At 41.8% G+C, this 17,699-nt stretch overlaps 1 protein-coding gene across 3 annotated transcripts in view; it reads right to left on the bottom strand.

The window, feature by feature from the left end:
* The window catches only part of LOC105499260 (ceramide synthase 3), a 133,250-nt gene that overhangs the window by 105,305 nt on the left and 10,246 nt on the right, over nucleotides 1-17,699 (bottom strand). For 2 of the 3 annotated variants that reach the window (XM_011771776.2, XM_011771778.2), the window contains exons 2-3: nucleotides 12,511-12,771; nucleotides 5,377-5,464 (exon numbers count right to left, since the gene is read on the bottom strand). The gene's annotated coding sequence lies outside the window, so the exon portion shown is untranslated. Of the gene's footprint in view, nucleotides 1-3,042; nucleotides 3,158-5,376; nucleotides 5,465-12,510; nucleotides 12,772-17,699 lie in introns of those variants that run through there. The other variant, XM_011771779.2, reaches the window with a different exon arrangement.

The following is a 17,699-nucleotide window of genomic DNA, read 5'->3' as shown; positions in this document are numbered from 1 at the left end:
CAGTCCTGTCACTTAGTAGCTAAGTGATCTCAGGCAACTCAATCTCTCTGAATCTTTGTTTACTGGCCTGTTACATGGGGTTAATTCCACCTACCACAAAGACCTGTCATTGGACTAAGGGAGATTAGGTATACAGACATACCTGAACACAGTAACCCACAAAGCTGGGTAAGTGTTATGTAGTAACCTCATCTTATTATCCTCACCTACTGGGCACAGGAAAAAATCAGATGTCAGGCTGGTTTAAACAATAAAATTAAATACTAAGTTTTAAAAGATTCCTCAGAGAGAGAAATGGGAGAACCTCCTATGCCTTCATAGCCTCCTCCCCCATCGTGTTCTCATCTCTCTCACTACTGGATAAAGATAACTGGTTTCACAGCCGTCTTTCAGTAAGGAAAGCCCACATAATGGGTACCAACTGTGCTGAGTAAAATACCCAGGGACAGGTCCTGGAGAGTCTGTGTTGCAGTGTCAGGTGGTTCCAAGCTTTCCAAAGATGGGCCTCACCTGGGAGAATGCCCAGATTTCCCTCCCAACCCCAGCAAACGGGAGTAGGATTTCCAGGACAAGACATGTGAGAACCCAGGACCTAGTGGCTTGCTAATAAAAGGAGTTTGGGAATCTGAATGCCATTTTCACCACTTTCCAACCACATGGCTTAGAGCAAGCGATGTTTTCTAAGCCCTGAATTCCTCACAAAGCCTGAAAACTTAGAACTGTGGTTCTGGAGTCAGGAAGCCCAGTTTGAAGGTCAGTCCTGTCACTGAATAGCTAAGGGATCTTGGGCAAGTCAGTCTGTAAAAACAGACACAACATTTTATGTTTATTTTGTAAGTTCTAGGTTAGGATTAAATAAAGTACATCATGTGTCTCAATTACCTAATGTAATGCCTGGCACAAGGCAAGTGCCCAATATACTGTTGGCATTGGTACTGCAGTCACTATTTACATTTCCTCATCAATGGCACTGTGCCTTCCAAGTGGCACGATGGCCAGCCAGCAGTCCCTCCTTTCCTACAATACCCTGATCAGGGTTTAGGTCAGCCTGACCAAGTGTTGGTGGGGGAGTGGCTTTTCTGAGGGATAGTGTCACTTGCAGGTTGACTCATTTCCTCAGTGACAGCAGGATTTCTTACCTCATAAAACTTGCTTGGGCAGTGCCACCAAAGGAATCATTTTATGAAAAAGAGTAGGACCTAGAGGAGGGTGTGAGGCCACCTCTTGATCAAGAAGGAATTTGGAACATCTGTCTCTCACCCACAGATAAAGAGGAAGCTGGGTCACTTTTAGGAAAGGATTTGGGGTTACTAAGGTACACTGATGAAGCAAGCTCCAAATTTTAATATTTTAAAATAAGTTTTTGTTATGTAATGTTTGCAGACAGCATTTCCTGTTGTACCGCCCCCGCAAGATAAAGCACCCCTTGGAAAAGAACAGGATGACAAAGATTCTAGTAGTTCTTGGAGGAGGGTGGGGTGCAGCAGGTATGAGCGCCTACAGGAGAGGCAGGGAAATGGTGAAGGAGTGCAGAAAAACATCCCCCAAATACAGTCTCAACTGCTTTCTTTTCAGACTCTGAAATCACAAGAAAAGTCAGAGCAATATCTCTGGCCAAGGGCCAATGGCACTGAGCTAGGGGATTAGGCACCTGTTGGAATAGTTACTGTTTTCTACCTTGAGCAAATGGGGATTGGTCATTCATCTCTCTGGCCAGGGCAGCTGCTCCCTCTGTCAGTGATCACCAGCCCTTGCTAATTACTCACCAAGAGAAAATAAACCATAAGACTTCACACTGGAAACAGGCTAATCTTTTCTGTCTAGTCCTGTCTAATGCAAGAACCCTCTTAAAGAAAAAAATGTATAACACCCCGATTTTAAATAGATAGAGGGGTGACAGAGAGATAGACAAAGACAAACACAGAATGAGAGAAAGAGGGACAAAGAGAAAGAGACAGAGAGAGACACACACACAGAGTGACAGGGAGAGACAGGGACAGAGAAAGAGAGAAGGACAGAGAGAGAGAGAGAAGGACACAGAGAGAGAGAGAAGGACAGAGAGAGAAAGAGAGAGCAAGGCTCATACAGAATATCTGCAGTGCCTGGAACATTAGAGAAAAAATTTCATTTATTCAATTTTTTGATTAATGATTAAATCTATGACTTTGAATTTAGAGATACTTCGCTTACAAAGATGTCTGGCAGAAAAAGTCTTGGGCATATTGTTTGAAAATGTAACATATTATTTAAAAATAAAAATTTCCAGACTTTTCAAATATACATTCTTTCAAAGGAGTATCCTTAAATTTCTGTCAATATGCATTTACACAATTTTCACATCATCTCTCTGCCTATTAGTGAAAATCAGCTGGTATGAATGTGAGATGATACTGTGCTAATACCATACACAGGATTTCCTAGCTCAACACTACACCAGGCACATGATCAGCTCCTTTTCCCTGGGGGATCAGTCAAACATGTGCCAATGTGATCTTCTGATTCTCCTCTATTGATCTTTATCTGGGGTCACTGAGTTCCTAAGCCTTCTTTTTAAAATGGTTTCTTTAAAACTTATTGGATATTTTATTTTAAAAAATTCTGCCAGACTGGGCGTGGTGGCTCATGCCTGTAATCCCAGCACTTTGGGAGGCCGAGGCGGGCGGATTACCTGGTCAGGAGTACAAGATCAGCCTGACCAACATGGTGAAACCATCTCTACTAAAAATACAAAATTAGCCAGGCGTGGTGGTGTGCATTTGTGATCCCAGCTACTCAGGATGCTGAGGCAGGAGAATCACTTGAACCCGGGGGGCAGAGGTTGCAATGAGCCAAGATTGCATCACTGCACTCCAACCTGGGCGACAGAGCGAGATTCTGTCTCAAAATAAAAAAAAAAAAATCTCCAAAAAATATACTTGGCCAAAGTGCTACTGTGAATCACAAGTCCAGATTTTGTGGAGGAGAATGCTGGAAATGAGACAATGATAGAAGTGGACTTGGAATTGAACTGACCACTCCGACCCCCTTCACTCCCATCCCCACCTTCCAGCAGCAGCTCCAGGTGCTATGTGAGGGGACTCAGAGTTCCTCAATGTTATTCATGTTCATGAAATTTAAATATAGATATCTTTAGGTTGCTCTAAAGGAAATAAATGCTCTGAAAAAAAAAAAGTGAACAGAAGCGTCATATGATATTCAGCTTCAAATATACCAACTATTACCTGGAATATACATATAAAAGATACTAAACCTACATGGATTCTAAAAATATACCAAGAGACACCCATCTGAGCCTCAGTGATGTCCTCTTGTTTGGGGAGAGGGAGAGCCTTGGATTGTTTCTCTTCCCCGCCCAGTGAAGTTTTTTCTCAGTAAACTGCTCTTCCTGTTAGCACACAAGGTTGGGAATGTCACTCATCTGCCATCTTATGAAATCCCAGCCACTCCAACCTTTGCCACGCTTCTAGGTCGATGTTTATGGAGCATGGAGGTAGAAGAAGAGCAATACTTAGATATTCCACAGCAATTCTGACATTGCTCAGCCTTTGTCACTCTGTCGCACATCAGTCAAAGGTATGATTAAGTGCCATCTGTGTACCAGGACACTGCGCTTGATCCTCAGGAGCAGCCCCACCCTTACATCTGGCCTTAATTTAAAAGACCCCCACTCTGGCCCTCCTCTGGCCTCACTTCTTCCTTGCGTGAGGAGTCCCTGGGTTCAAGGAGACATGCACACCCACATCCATGCCCCCTTTCCAGACTTGCTAGGTGATTAAGGATCCTAGAATTCCCTGCCTGAGCAGTTCTGAGCCCACTTCCAGGACCTGCATGGGCCCTTTTCTAGGTCTGCCCTCTTATAAATGACAGCACAGTATAATGCTAGGCCTGGAGAAGGCCCAAAGAAGTCTTGGGGAGGGGAAGGCAGGGAACGTAGCATGCAGTGGCCACACACATGCACACCAGGCTCCTAGCGGAGCAGGACATAAGTGGGACTGGGAGGAAAGACCGGGCCCAGCTGAGGGCTGGTGCCTCCATTTGTATTCTTGCCCTGTGTCTTGCAAATGTTAGGGGGAGGCCTGTTCACAGGGCCTTGGGATAGGTCTGAACCTCCAGAAGTCCCATGAATTCTGGAAGCCAAAGATCTGTTCCGGCTGTGTAGCCACCAGAGGGGCTGATAGCATGACCAAGACAGACGTCCTTATGTGACTCCTAAAGGTCCCACTGGACTGCTCTTTCCCACAGCAAGCACTTTCTTTGTGAGCAGGAAGTATTTCTTCCTCCTATTAGGCTACCTGTTCACCACTGTCACCTTCACTAAAAAGCAGGCTGGGAAAATACATGTGTGATGAACTGCCTTTGCTGTTTAGCAAAACTTTTGGTAAGAAGGTGTAGAAAATGATAGGCCCAAGGCAGGGTGTTGCCTTGGATGGGAGCCCCTTCTGCCTGAGCCCTCCACTGTCCCATTAGGAGTGGGCAGGGTGGGAAGGAGGGGAAGCTCTGTGTGAGTAAGCACAGCTGGTGCAGGGAGAGCATAGACCTGGGATCAGACATCCAGCAGCATGAATATCTGGTTCTTGAAGCTGAAAACTGGGAATAATAACACCAGCTTTTCACAGACCATTGCAAAAAGTAAATGAGATGATTAAAATTGTAACGAACAACTGTATATACCACAGCTTACAATGTTGAACCCACAAGCATCCACTCATTGAATCCTTACAACAATAATAATTATTCATGCTTCCAATTTGCAGGTGAACAATGACGTTTAGAGAGATAAAGCAACTTGTTCAAGGTGATACAGAGCCAGTCTCAAATTTAGACATTAACGGTAAAAGTGCAACTCCTCCCTTCTATGTACCTGAATTTGCCTTTCATCAAGTCAATATTTGTGAACATGCTTCATGAATGACTTCCTCGTACAAATGATCATTTTTTATCATTTGGGGTCATATTTTATGATTTTGAAGGAATGTGGTTTTGAAAGTTCCTCCTTACAGGTAAGACGTTGGAAGCTAGAGGACTGCCCAGCACTGCCATTTCTTCCTTCCTTCCCATCAGAACAGCAGGTGTTATGGGGGAGGGAAGACCAGAGCACAGACAGCAAATGCCACCGAATGATGGCTCTTTGCTACCTGCTGCTATCACATGAAGCTTTCTCCTGCATCTCCCCTCTCAAAAGGAAAAAATACAAATCTATAGTATTTCATAGAGAATAGCATGGTACTGGCTTTGCCCAAAACTCCACTTGTTCCCAGAATATGCAAAACAGTGACAGATAATCAACTTCTGAGTCACAGATGTTAATTTCCCAAGATTATAGTTAAGAAAACACAGTAAAGATAAAATAAAATAAAATAAAATAAAGATAATTACCTGAGTATATATGATAGCTTTCTACTGAGGAACTCAAATACTATATGTATGTATATATATAAATGTCTCCTTTTGTTTCACAACATCCCTGCAGAAACAGAAAAAGAGAAACATAATTAATATACTATACAACTATGCCTGTAAGCATCCTTCTATAATAGGTCTAAAACTTAAGTCAGAGTTTCAAACCAATGGGAGAGCTTGGTGCTGGCAAAGTTGGGCCTACCAGTTTGGACTGGTGCATGGGGCTTTAAAACAATTTCAGCCAACACTGAAAATTCAGGAATTTGCATATAGAAATCCAGATTTGCAGCTTCACTCAGAAACTCAGAAGATTGGCAAGAATCACTGGAGCCATAGGCCTTAAATGGAACACATGGTTACCCACCTGGCCAACTGTTTTCGGGGACCTGACTGGCTTTCCAGGGCAGTTAACTTTGTGACTCCTTATGTTGCTAACATTTCTCAATATGAATTATGTCTTCAAGTCAGTGTAACTTGAGCAGAGATAATAAGGGCCTAGCACAGCCTGGTGTAAAAATTACAGTTTGTCATAGCACATGGGTTTTCAAAGGACCAGTCGTGAACCATTAGTGCACTGGTTCCCAACCCTGGTTCTACATGTGAATTCCTTGGGAGAGATTTTTAGACTATGCTTTCTACCTAACCAGATCAACTAAACCAAGATTTCTGAAGGTACAGTCCTGGTATCAGTATTGTCACTGCTGTATTGTCACTGTAATATAACTACTGAAGTCTAACATACAGATGGTAAAGTGACAAAGCACAAAAGAATACGACCAGCACCCCAGACTCTTCCTCATGTCTCTCCCTGTCACCACCATGGATTCATGTTGCCTGTTCTTGAACTTTATGTAAAAACAATTGTTTTGAGCACATTCCTTGGCATCTGGATTCTTTCACTCAACTTTCAGGACTGAGACGCATCTCTGTTGTTGCATGTAACAGTAGCAAACTCATTTTCATTGACGTTTTATATTCCATCCCATGACTATATCACAATCTGTTTTCCCATTCTGTTGTTGATGGAAATATGGGTTTGTTTTGAGTTTGGGATTATAACACTTAAAGGTGCCATTTATGAACATTCTTGCACATGCTTTAGGTAAATACGTGAATGCATTTCTATAGAACACATATCTGGGAGTGGAAACGCCAGGTCATAAGGCATATGTATATTCAGCTTAATGGATATTGCTGAACAGTTTTTCAAAGCTGTTGTGACTATTTACACTCCTCCCAGTGACGTATGAGAGTTCCAGTGGTTTCATATCCTTGCCAATATTTATAATGTCTGTCTTTTAAATTTTCACCTTTCTGATGGGTGTGTAGTGGTACTTCACTGCAGTTTTAATCTGCATTCCCCCAGAAAGCTAACAAGGTTAAGTATGTTTCATGTTTCTTGGCTCTCTGAATATGTTTTTCTGTGAAGTACCTGTTCAAACCTCTTGCCCATTTTTCTGTTGTGATAGTCTATCTTTCAGAATTGCCTTGTTTCTGTTTTGGATAGGACTCCTTGTTTGTTACATGCATAACAAGTCATATTATATGCATGACTCCCTGCATGTTATTTGCATGGCAAATGTCTCCTCTCCTGCAGTTTGTCTTTTACTCTTTTAGTGGTATGCTTTGAGAAACAGAAGTTCTTATTTTTAATGTAACCAATTTATAGATATTTTTCATCATGTTAGTACTTTTTGTATCTTGTTTAAGAAATTGCCGGGTGCGGTGGCTCACACCTGTAATCCCAGCACTTTGGGAGGCCTAGGCGAGCAGATCACAAGGTCAGGAGATCGAGACCATCCTGGCTAATACAGTGAAACCCCGTCTCTACTAAAAATACAAAAAACTATCCGGTCATGGTGGTGGGCGCCTGTAGTCCCAGCTACTCAGGAGGCTGAGGCAGGAGAATGGCGTGAACCAGGAGGCAGAGCTTGCAATGAGCCAAGCTTGCGCCACTGCACTCCAGCCTGGGCAACAGAGCAAGACTCTGTCTCAAAAAAAAAAAAGAAAAGAAAAAGAAATCACTGTCTACCCAAGGTCATACACATATTCTGTCTTGTCATCTAGAACAATGCTGTTCAGTAGGAAAAAAATGGGAGTAACATATGTAATTTTAAATTTTCTAGTATTTCAGGTACTCAATAGCCACATGTGGCTAGCAGCTGCCACACTGGACAGTGAAGATCTAGAAGTTATATTGTTTTACCTATCACATCTAGATTAATACTTAGAGCTGTACAAATTTTAAGATGAGACTCAAGACTCATTTATTTGTACATGGACATTCAAATGGCCGTCCTTTCCTGTAGTGCCAATGTTGTCATAAATCAAAGGTCCAAATTTGTGGAGGTTTTTTTCTATCATCTTAGTCCATTGGTCTATTGTTCCCTAGTTGATTATAATTTTCAGAGAGTATTGAGAATCACTACCAGTAGGTCACAAAATTAATTAGTAGTTTATGACCAGAAATTTTGTAAAGTGTAATGAAATGAAATAGAAAACATCAATATCTATAGGTATTGTTTTTATGAAACTATTATTTCAGAATTGTGTGTGTGTATGTATCCTAAGTTGAGATCTGAAAAGTATTTCTTGCTATCAGTAATGGTTAAAAACGTTTGAAAATCACTGCAATAGTGTAATCTACACAACAATCACTTAGAAAAATTCAAGTTGCATACAATTTTATAGTCATCCTAGAATAGCTCTGAAGTTTTACTCTTACACAATTAGTTATAGCCCAGAATTCCACATAAGGCAGATCTCTGTTGGAATCAAGCCAGGAAAAGCAAGCTACAGCTAATGGGATAGGAATAGCTCATTATGAAACCCTGTAACTTTGACCCAAAGTGGAATATAGTAATGATCCTGTGATGTGAACATTACAAATGAAAATTGCTAATCTGCAGAATTTGACATTTGTTCAGCATCAGTATATCGTATGTTTTTAAAGTTTTAAACATGTGTCAAACAAGAAAACAAACTTTGAGGGGAAGAAATTGAAGCCAAGTTAGTTATTAAATGATGTCAAGTAATCTTCATTATTGAAGAAAATGCTTTCAGAATGTTTTGCTTAACTTTTGAAATAATTAGTTTATTGTTCAGCTGTGTCAGGGTCAATCCAATCAACAAGTATTTATTGACTATCCAGTAAAATATGTCTGGCAAAGAAATCAAAATAAAACAAATAGACCTTATCCCAGCAGAGAATTAAATGGATTATCACATGATTTTTCTTCACTAAGTACTTCATCTTAGAACATGAATATAGTAAGTAAAAATGGCTTCAAGCTCCTTAATGTAATATTTTACCTCTTCAAATAACCTAAATATATGCCTTACCTGTGAATTTTACACTTTTCTCATTACTGAGAAATGTATGCATGTTTTGGTTGTGTTTTCATATTATGCACATGCACACGTGTGTGTATGCGTGTGAGTGTATGTTTACCAATCCTGAGCAGACAGATTTGGGAATTTTGGTTAAATATCTTAGTTTCCTGGTATTTCCTAAAGATTTAACTCAGGAAACAATAAAAAGGAAACTTTCCATTAGATCGAAACATACAATCCCAACACCAGCACAAATCGTCTCCACAGATTTTCCAGCGGCCAGGTAGGCCAAAAAATAAATAACCAGAACCCTTTAATTTTATATTTGAGTAGCAAGAAGATACTCACAGACGGAGAAATTTAAAATTCTCATATTTGGGAAAGGTAAAATTTATTTCATGGACATCCAAGTCAAATCTCATCAGAGCTATTTTCTATTTATTAATGGAACTTCTCAGCCTTGAAATTATGATAATAACAACCTTTGGAAGTGATCTAACTGAAGCCCATTTACAATTGAACATCTGTCCACCATCAACAGAAAGCCCTGTGGAGAATTGTGGCTGTTACAGTTTTGTACAAGGTCAAAGATTCTTAATCTCTCCGTTCACTTGCCAATTGGGGTTTTTATACATAACCCTAATTTATTTATTTTAATTAGACTTTTAGCTTCATTTGTTTTCATCATTTTAAATTCCAGCTACAAGGACAAATCTTAAGGCAGTACATACAGTATGGCTGTAAAATGATGGACTTGATTGTTGCACAGGACTTAGGAAAATAAATCCTGCTACTTTAGAATACCTTCTTTCATACTGCCAACTGTCTGGTCTGTCTAGGGTTGGCACAAGGATTTCTTCAGTCATCCTAGGTCCACTCAGTAAATAAAACCACAAACTCGGCCTGTATAAGATCAGTTAGATTGTTGTAGTGTGTGTTGAGGTGTTTCCAGGAGAAAAAAGAATCTACCTGCAGCTGATTCCAGAGAGAGCTTCCCTGTGTTCCCCTCTGCTATCTCTCTGCTATGATCTGAAGTTTCTCCAGATTCAAATATAGAGACAGATTGCCAAAACACCATTCTTGATGCCAGCTGGCCTACTTGATGAACTTGACTGAAGGCTTTTTGCCAAAACATAAGTCAATCGCTTTTGTCCCAAATCCATCCTTATAAAGGTGTATATCTGCAGGTCAATCTTTGCATCGCATCCCTAAATTCGTGTTGGGGAGGGCTTGGAAAGTCCAAGCTTGTTGTGTGGATGGCTTGGGGCCCAAGATAAATGAACAGTTGCCACGATACACTCCGTGCTCTGTGAGCGAAGGGAGCTCCCTTGGAGCCAGCCCAGCACCCTCCTTCCATGAGCACTCTGCCAGCTCCTGGCAGTGCTTCTGCTGTGGTGTGGAGGCCAGGGAAAACCCACATAAACTCTGTGTGTGTGTGTGTGTGTGTGTGTGTGTGTGTGTGTGTGTGTGTGTGTGTGTAAAAACATAACTTTCCTGGCCTACCACAACAAACTGACTTTTGAAAAAGAAGTATCTGATGTTCTTGCTCTTTGCCTGATTTTACTGTGCTTTGGGGGATTTTTGGCATAGAACATTCAGTACTTTGCTTAAGAGGCTGTTTGAAAGCCGGATCAGCTCCACAAAGGAAGATAATCGCAAAGTGATTTCCCAATAAAGTACACTAGGATATAAGGAACAAGTACCAGTGGAAAGGCAACTCCCTGAGGGCAGGAACTTGTCTACTTTGTTCACTGGTGGTACCCCCAGTCCTAGAACAGGATCCAACATGTCAAGAGCATGAAGAAATCACTGCAAAATGGGGAAATTAATACTGTTTACCAAGGGCCTACCCTCTGTCAGGTCCTACGGAAGGCATTTGACATACCCTGCCTTTTTATGCCTTATAATAAACAACCTCGTTTGATGGATGTTATAATAATTATCTTATAAATAAGGAAACTGAGATTTGAAGAATTTCACTGATTCCAGGGTCACACCTGGAATCCCAGCACTTTGGGAGGCTGAGGTGGGCACATCACTTGAGGCCAGGAGTTCAAGACTAGACTGACCAACATGGCAAAACTCCCATCTCTACTAAAAATACAAAAAAAAAAAAAATTAGCTTGGTATGGTGTCACGTGCCTGTACTCCCAGCTACTTGGGAGGTTGAGGCATGAGAATCACTTGAACCCAGGAAGCAGAGGTTGCAGAGAGCCAAGATCATGCCACTGCACTCCAGCCTCAGTGACAGAGCGAGACTCCATCACAAAAAAATAAAAAAGGAATTTCAGTGACTTGCCAGGGTCACAGTTAGTAAGCAGGATTCAGGAATTTGAATTTTGATCTGTCTTTCTAGTCAATGTTCTGTCCACCACACCAAGCCTTCCCCCAGCAGCAGAAGCAGGCGATAAATTGATTGATTTTGGCCTTTTGTTATAAGATACCAAGTTAGAGTGTTTGAATATTATCATGGCTTCAGGAATCCCTCCACACAACAAGGACCCTGTGAGGGGTTAATGGAATTGAATGGGAATATAGAATGGGCTGAAATCATATATCTTAGTGTGTAGAAAGGCAATAAAACTGTGGCTTTCTCACATCCCTACTGTACCACTGTAAATCTCACTAAGCCTCAATTCCTCATCTGAAAGTGGCATATCATGAGCCCTAAATAGGAAAATGCATGTACACACAGCAAGGACTTAGTAAATGTAGATTATTATTAGCCCAGAATGATCTTCAAACTTATGTAAATCAATTTGATTGATACTTTAGAAAAAGGCAGAAATATTGTTAATGAGAGGACCACACAATTATTACCTTTATGAACATATACTTATTTTCTCTTTAAAGAATTTGTCCCTTTTTCCAGAAATTCTGTTGATGAAATTATAAATGGAAACCCCTTTTAAGAAAAACAAAAGGCTTGTAGGGGGAAGGCAATGAAAAGGTGAAGTTTCAAGTCAAACACCCACTTATGGTAGAGAAGGCATTTGAACATTGTGGGTTAATGTATAAATTAAAATTCATTATCTGGTCAGCCCTAAAGGTTTATTTCCCTTGCTTTGTGTAAAGCTTTCAAAAAAATAAAAACGCTTAACAGAACATTCTTGCTAAACGTTTGCTTGGATCAGAAAAAGTAGTTTGATTTTGTTTCATTTCTTTTGCATGAGACTGGCAGCCTTAGAACTAAACAGCTAATTTCTCCTGGCATGACATTGAGCACTATTATCTCTCAGGACAGCAGCAGCTTGGGAAGGCTTGCCACTAGGGGTGAGCAAGTCCCACCTTGTTCTCAGTTTAAGGCACTCTGAGACGGTCTGAAATGGCCTTTGCCATGCCACCTGGCAAAGATCTGTGGTGACCCCTTTCATTCCGCCTGGAGTCAGGGCTTTCCTAATAAACCAAGCTATGCCGAGTATTCAGCGCATGTGATTTCATTGCCCAAACCATTCTTCCTAACCCTCAATGAATCAGTTTAAACTCGCCCGAGAACAATGCAGGTCAGGAGTGGAAGTTTGGACTCAGCATTTACCCTCCACTACTAAACACTTACAAGCAAAACTCTACAAAGCAAAGGGCCCCAAGTCTGTCTTTTCTGTATTTCTCCCAAACATCAGACTTCATTTAGCTGCCTCTCCCCCACTCTCTGTCTCCTCTTCCTCTCTCTGTCACGCACCCAGGCACACATACACCCACAAGCTCACACACGGAATCACGGCCACCTTGGTTTTGAAAGTCGTCAAATTCTAACTACGTCAATGAGATGGTGCCTACCTTTCTGAAATGTCAGTCCACAAAAGGTGCCCCTTGCTTGTAAAGTGTAGTCAGAGAGCAGCTTCCAGCATTCCAGCCAGCTTCGTTCTCCTCAGAGAGCAACACACCTCATCTCTGCGTAAGCCCTGAAATTCCTTCAGAGACCCACCCTCCAAAGTTGCAAGTCGAGATTTCTGACTGAGGGCAGTCAGTGACGTGAGGCGAAGCTACTGGATGGCACCTCAGGTTCTTCCTGATGGGATGTTGCTTCCTGTTTCACCACTGTGAGAAAAGAAAACTGGAATTCAGTCAGACATTGAGTTACAAATGCATCAGTTGCCTCATCGTTGTCGCCTTTTGGTGCACACAGTCATTCATCAACTGCTGAACAGGATGATCTTGCTGTTTGTATTAAAAGGAAAGGGCTTATGCGCAGAGAACCCCAAAACACCAGTCACAACCCTGCACTGTCCTAGGAGCTGGTTTGACAAGTATAGTACTCTCCAGAAAACAGGCAGGGCTCTTGCTAACTAAATCACCACCATGCCACAAAACTCATCCACTAAGGGCATTGGTCCACAGGAATGTGATTTATCTGCCTTCTTCCTAGGAATTGAGAAAAAAATTACTTTTTTGAATCATATAACCGCCAAAAAATAAAATAGTCTGGCAATCTTTTCTTTTTAGAACAGTCAGATATAATTTGTATTTTTATCTGTTTGTCTCTAAGAACAATCATCATAGGTAAAGACAGATAAGCTCATTAGTATCAGGAAATAAACATTGTTGCTTGTCTCCATGTGCTTGAACCACTACAATTTCAAAGGCAAGTGTGGATGCATTTTATAGTGTTCATTTGAGATGTAACCTTTGAAGCCATTTTCACTTTCTTTTGCCTGAAGATGAAACAACTCTGGGCTTGGATTATTTAAAGGTGCTTTGACAAGTAGAGAGCTTCAACAAGTTGATTCCTGTATCACTCATAAACCAAACATTAGCAGTACCGCCCACTCTGAGAGCCTGATTCTCATTAGCTGTCTTCAACTGCTGAAAGACAGTTTTCCTTTTTCATCAGCTAACAGATGACCGCAAATTAAAAATGGACTGGATGCAGATAAAGGGAAATGCCAGTTTCAAATTCATTGAAGCTCCAAAGTTTCTCAGATTTCACTAATGAATTTAGTTCAAAGAGAGAAGATTGATAAATGCCCTTCCTTTCACTGGGTACTTCTCACTCAATGCTTCATAGTCTGCCTTTCTCTTCGAAGGCTTTCTCTTTTTCATTAATGGGCTCATACATTTTTTAAACCATCTGGCAGAAGCGTTGAACTTAAAGCACTGAGATAGGCTCAGCTCAGGTCTGCCTCATTTCCTGCCAGGAGATCACTGCAGAATTGGTTTCCTGACATGAGGCTTTCTACGTCTGGTCCATCTTCATCCAGTTGTCACCTAACTCATGTTCCCATTCTCATTTCTTTTTCTTCTGCTGATTAAACTCTACCAGCCACCTTCCTCCTATAGGATCAAGACCAGGTTCCTTGGCACAATGGCCTGGTTGCAACCTGCTGCTCCAGAACCTCCTTTTGCCCTTTCCCACTATATTCCAGACACAACATTGGGCAGCTTCTGGGCCCTTGCCATGAGCTGCTCTCTCGCCTCTGTGCCTAATGAAAGTCTGAATCCTGCTCAAGCTTCTCTAGCCTCGGCCCTCTCTGTTCTGTAGGCATACCTTTATTGCAACACTTACTACACTATCACAACTTAACTGATTTTTGTATCTGCTTCCCCACTACTTTGGGAATCGTCACTGGACAAGTCTTAGATGTCTTTCTATCCCTGGAGCTCAGCTGTTCAATACTGGTCAAACAATTAGTACCCCAAACTGTGATCATCCAACACTCATTTTTAATCCAGGGATATCTTGGAAAAGAATGCTCCTGAACCCTATTTTGGACTCTCTTTCTCAGAATTAAACAAGCCAAAAGAATATTGGGGAACGAGGCTGGGCACAGTAGCTCATACCTGTAATCCCAGCACTTGGGAGGCCGAGGTGGGAGGATCCCTCGAGGTCAGGAGTTTAAGACCAGCCTGGCCACCATGGTGAAACCGAATCTCTATTAAAAATACAAAAAATCTCTACTAAAAATACAAAAAAAAAAAAAAAAAAAAAAAAAAGTGGGCGTGGTGGCAGGCCCCTGTAAGCCCAGCTACTTGGGAGGCTGCAGCAGGAGAATTCCTTGAACCCAGGAAGCAGAGGTTACAGTGAGCCAAAATCACGCCACTGCACTCCGGCCTGGGTGACAGAGCAAGACTCTGTCTCAAACAAACAAACAAACAGACAGACAAACAAAAAAACCCAACATTGTAGAACCACATGTTTTCATGCTTTGTTTTAGTCACTTCTATAATGAAACACATGTTATTTGCTGATAAAATATAATGTTCAAATCAAATCGGAACTATTCAGACATAGTTCTATAACTCCTGTTTAATCAAAAGAACCCCGTCAGCATCTGCTATCTTTTTTTGAGTCACCTTCAAGGTGTAATTCTTCCCTCTTCTTCAGGGATAAGATGTAAAAATTAGACTATTGCATAAGTTGTGCTAGAGGGATGAGGATGAGGAATTTTGAGGGTTTGCTGGTGAAGACTTTGTGGGAGCTGTGGATCTATGTGTAAGTCTAGTCACCTCCTCCATAGCTCCTCTGAGGAAAATAACCAAGGGCAGGAAATAGGCCATGTGTGGAGTTGAAAACAAAAGCAAATATGGTTCTCTCAAGGATTTCTAAGTTGATTCCTTTTTTCTTCTCTTTCTTACTTGTGCCTCACCATAAATGTATCAGTGCATTGCTAAGAGAAAAGACAGAACCCCAGGAAGCATTATAGGAAAGAGCAAGATGCATGCATGTGGGTGTCATTTCTCCTAGGTAGTACTTAGCTGTTTCCTTTTATGAGAAAACTGAAGCAGTGAGTTGAGACATTAAATCAGTTTTATATTGTGAATCCTCATGAATAGATATTAAGTACTTATTAGCATGTTAATGATTCACTGCATTTTAAAAAGTGAACATCAGATCTCTGACAAATGAAATGTAGACAATTAAGCATGACAGTGGAGAGGTGTTGGGAGCAGTAGAGGTGCATTACAAAGCGTCTACTTGGTGACTTTCACATAGTAAATTGGGAAGGAGAGAGATAGGAGCAGTGTAGACCAGAGACAAACCCAGTCAAGGTTCTGGAGGGCCACTTAGGAACTAGAAGAGGAAAACACAGTAAGCCAGATGCAGGAAAATTGACTCTGGGTGCCAGCAGCAAGATACTGCGCCAAAAGCTCTCCTAGCCAAGGGCAGAGGTCCCATAGATGCATGGGTATAGATGGGGAAGAAGGGGAAGCAGGCAACTTCTAAGCTGCATTTTATGCTTTCAGCCTATCCTTAACCTAATTTCCTAGAGAAGAAAATGTAAGAATCAACTGACTTTTCCCTCAAAGGAAGGAATCCCTTCCAAGAAACTTAACAAATACAGTTTTGGACTTATTGTGCTTAACCTAACCGGCAAAACTTTTGAGGTTTTACTATCAACAAACTGTTTTCCTCTCATGTTTTATCTTATCATTTTCATAGACCTTTCAAATGCTATTTGTTCACAGACAGAAATTTAAGTCAAAATGCTACCAAACTACCAGGTGCAGTGGCTCACACCTATAATCCCAGCACTTTGGGAGGCCAACGCAGGAGGATTGCTTGAGTCCAAGAGATCACGACCAGCCTGGACAACATGGCAAAATCCTGTCTCTACAAGAAAAAATAATAATAATAAAAATAGCTGGGTATGGTAGCTGTGGTCCCAGCTACTTGGGAAGCTGAGGTGGGAGGATCACCTGAGCCTGTGAAGTCAAGGTTGCAGGGAGCTGTAATCCACCCAATACACTCCAAACTGAGCGACAGAGTAAGACCAAACTGCATTCTTTAAAGAAGTGTGTGGAAAAACTCCTGTGGGATAATATGAAACAAGCAAATGTCTTCACAAGTGGTTCCCCACTACACTGGGAATTCTCAAGGGACATGACTTAGGCATCTTTATATCCCTGGATCAATACCTGCCCCAATCAAATTGGAAGCCTATGTCTTATTGTCATAAAATCATCTCCCCTCCCTGACACAATGATTCCTCTAGATCCCCACATGGATGATAGGATGAGAGGACCTGAATTTTATCCTCCCTTCCCCCCTCCACTCCACTTCCACACTCACCCTGACCCAGGGTTGAAAGCCTCTCTGCCGGATGACCTGAGAGGCCATTTGGTGACAAAGTGAGAAAACTAAGGAGAAGACCCTCTGTTGTCAAATTATTAGGAGAACAAGTGCTTCCCTGCATCCAGACTCCCCTGGGGGCCTCCCTCCTTACAAACTCCAGCCCCTCTCCTGCTTCATTTTCCTCCACGTCACCTGTCACCTTCTAACTTACTGTATCTCTTATCTGCCTCTCCCCCATGTAAGCTTCAGGAGGACTGGAATTTTCATCTGCCGTGTTCAGTGCTAAATCCCCAGGGGTTAGAACAGTTCCTGGCACAGAGTTGACACTTGATGCTGACAGCACACATTTATGTATCTATATATTTGCCATTGTGTCTCTTCCTCTCTACCACAGTAGGTACTTTTTGAAAGCCAATTCACTGGGCTCCTTCCTTCCTTCCCTCCCTCCCTCCCTCCCTCCCTCCTTCCTTCCTTCCTTCCCTCCCTCCCTCCTTCCTTCCTTCCTTCTTCCTTTTTTGAGATAGAGTCTTGCTCTGTCACCCAGGCTGGAGTGCAATGGCATGATCGCAGCTTACTGCAACCACTGCTTCCCGGATTCAAGCAATTCTCCTGCCTCCGTCCCCCAAGTAGCTGGAATTACAGGCACGTATCACCATGCCCAGCTAATTTTTTTGTATTTTTAGTAGAGACAGGGTTTCACCATGTTAGCCAGTATGGTCTCAATCTCCTGACCTTGTGATTCACCTGCCTCAGCCTCCCAAAGTGCTGGGATTACAGGTGTAAGCCACTGTGTCCAGCCCATTGCGTTCTTTCAAAACTTGAAGTCAGTATGCTGTGTCATGAAGGAGGTCAGCTCTGAGTTTGCTGGGAAACAGGGGGATTTTTCCCTTGAAGAGTTTAGTCAATACTGAGAACTTCATGCAAAGGAGTCTTAGAATTAATTAGCATGTACTCT

This window comes from Macaca nemestrina, chromosome 7 (assembly GCF_043159975.1).
Source record: "Macaca nemestrina isolate mMacNem1 chromosome 7, mMacNem.hap1, whole genome shotgun sequence".
Lineage (NCBI taxonomy): Eukaryota > Metazoa > Chordata > Mammalia > Primates > Cercopithecidae > Macaca > Macaca nemestrina.
The sequence above is the reverse complement of the archived record's forward strand: the minus strand, read 5'-3'. Positions and strand labels throughout refer to the sequence as shown.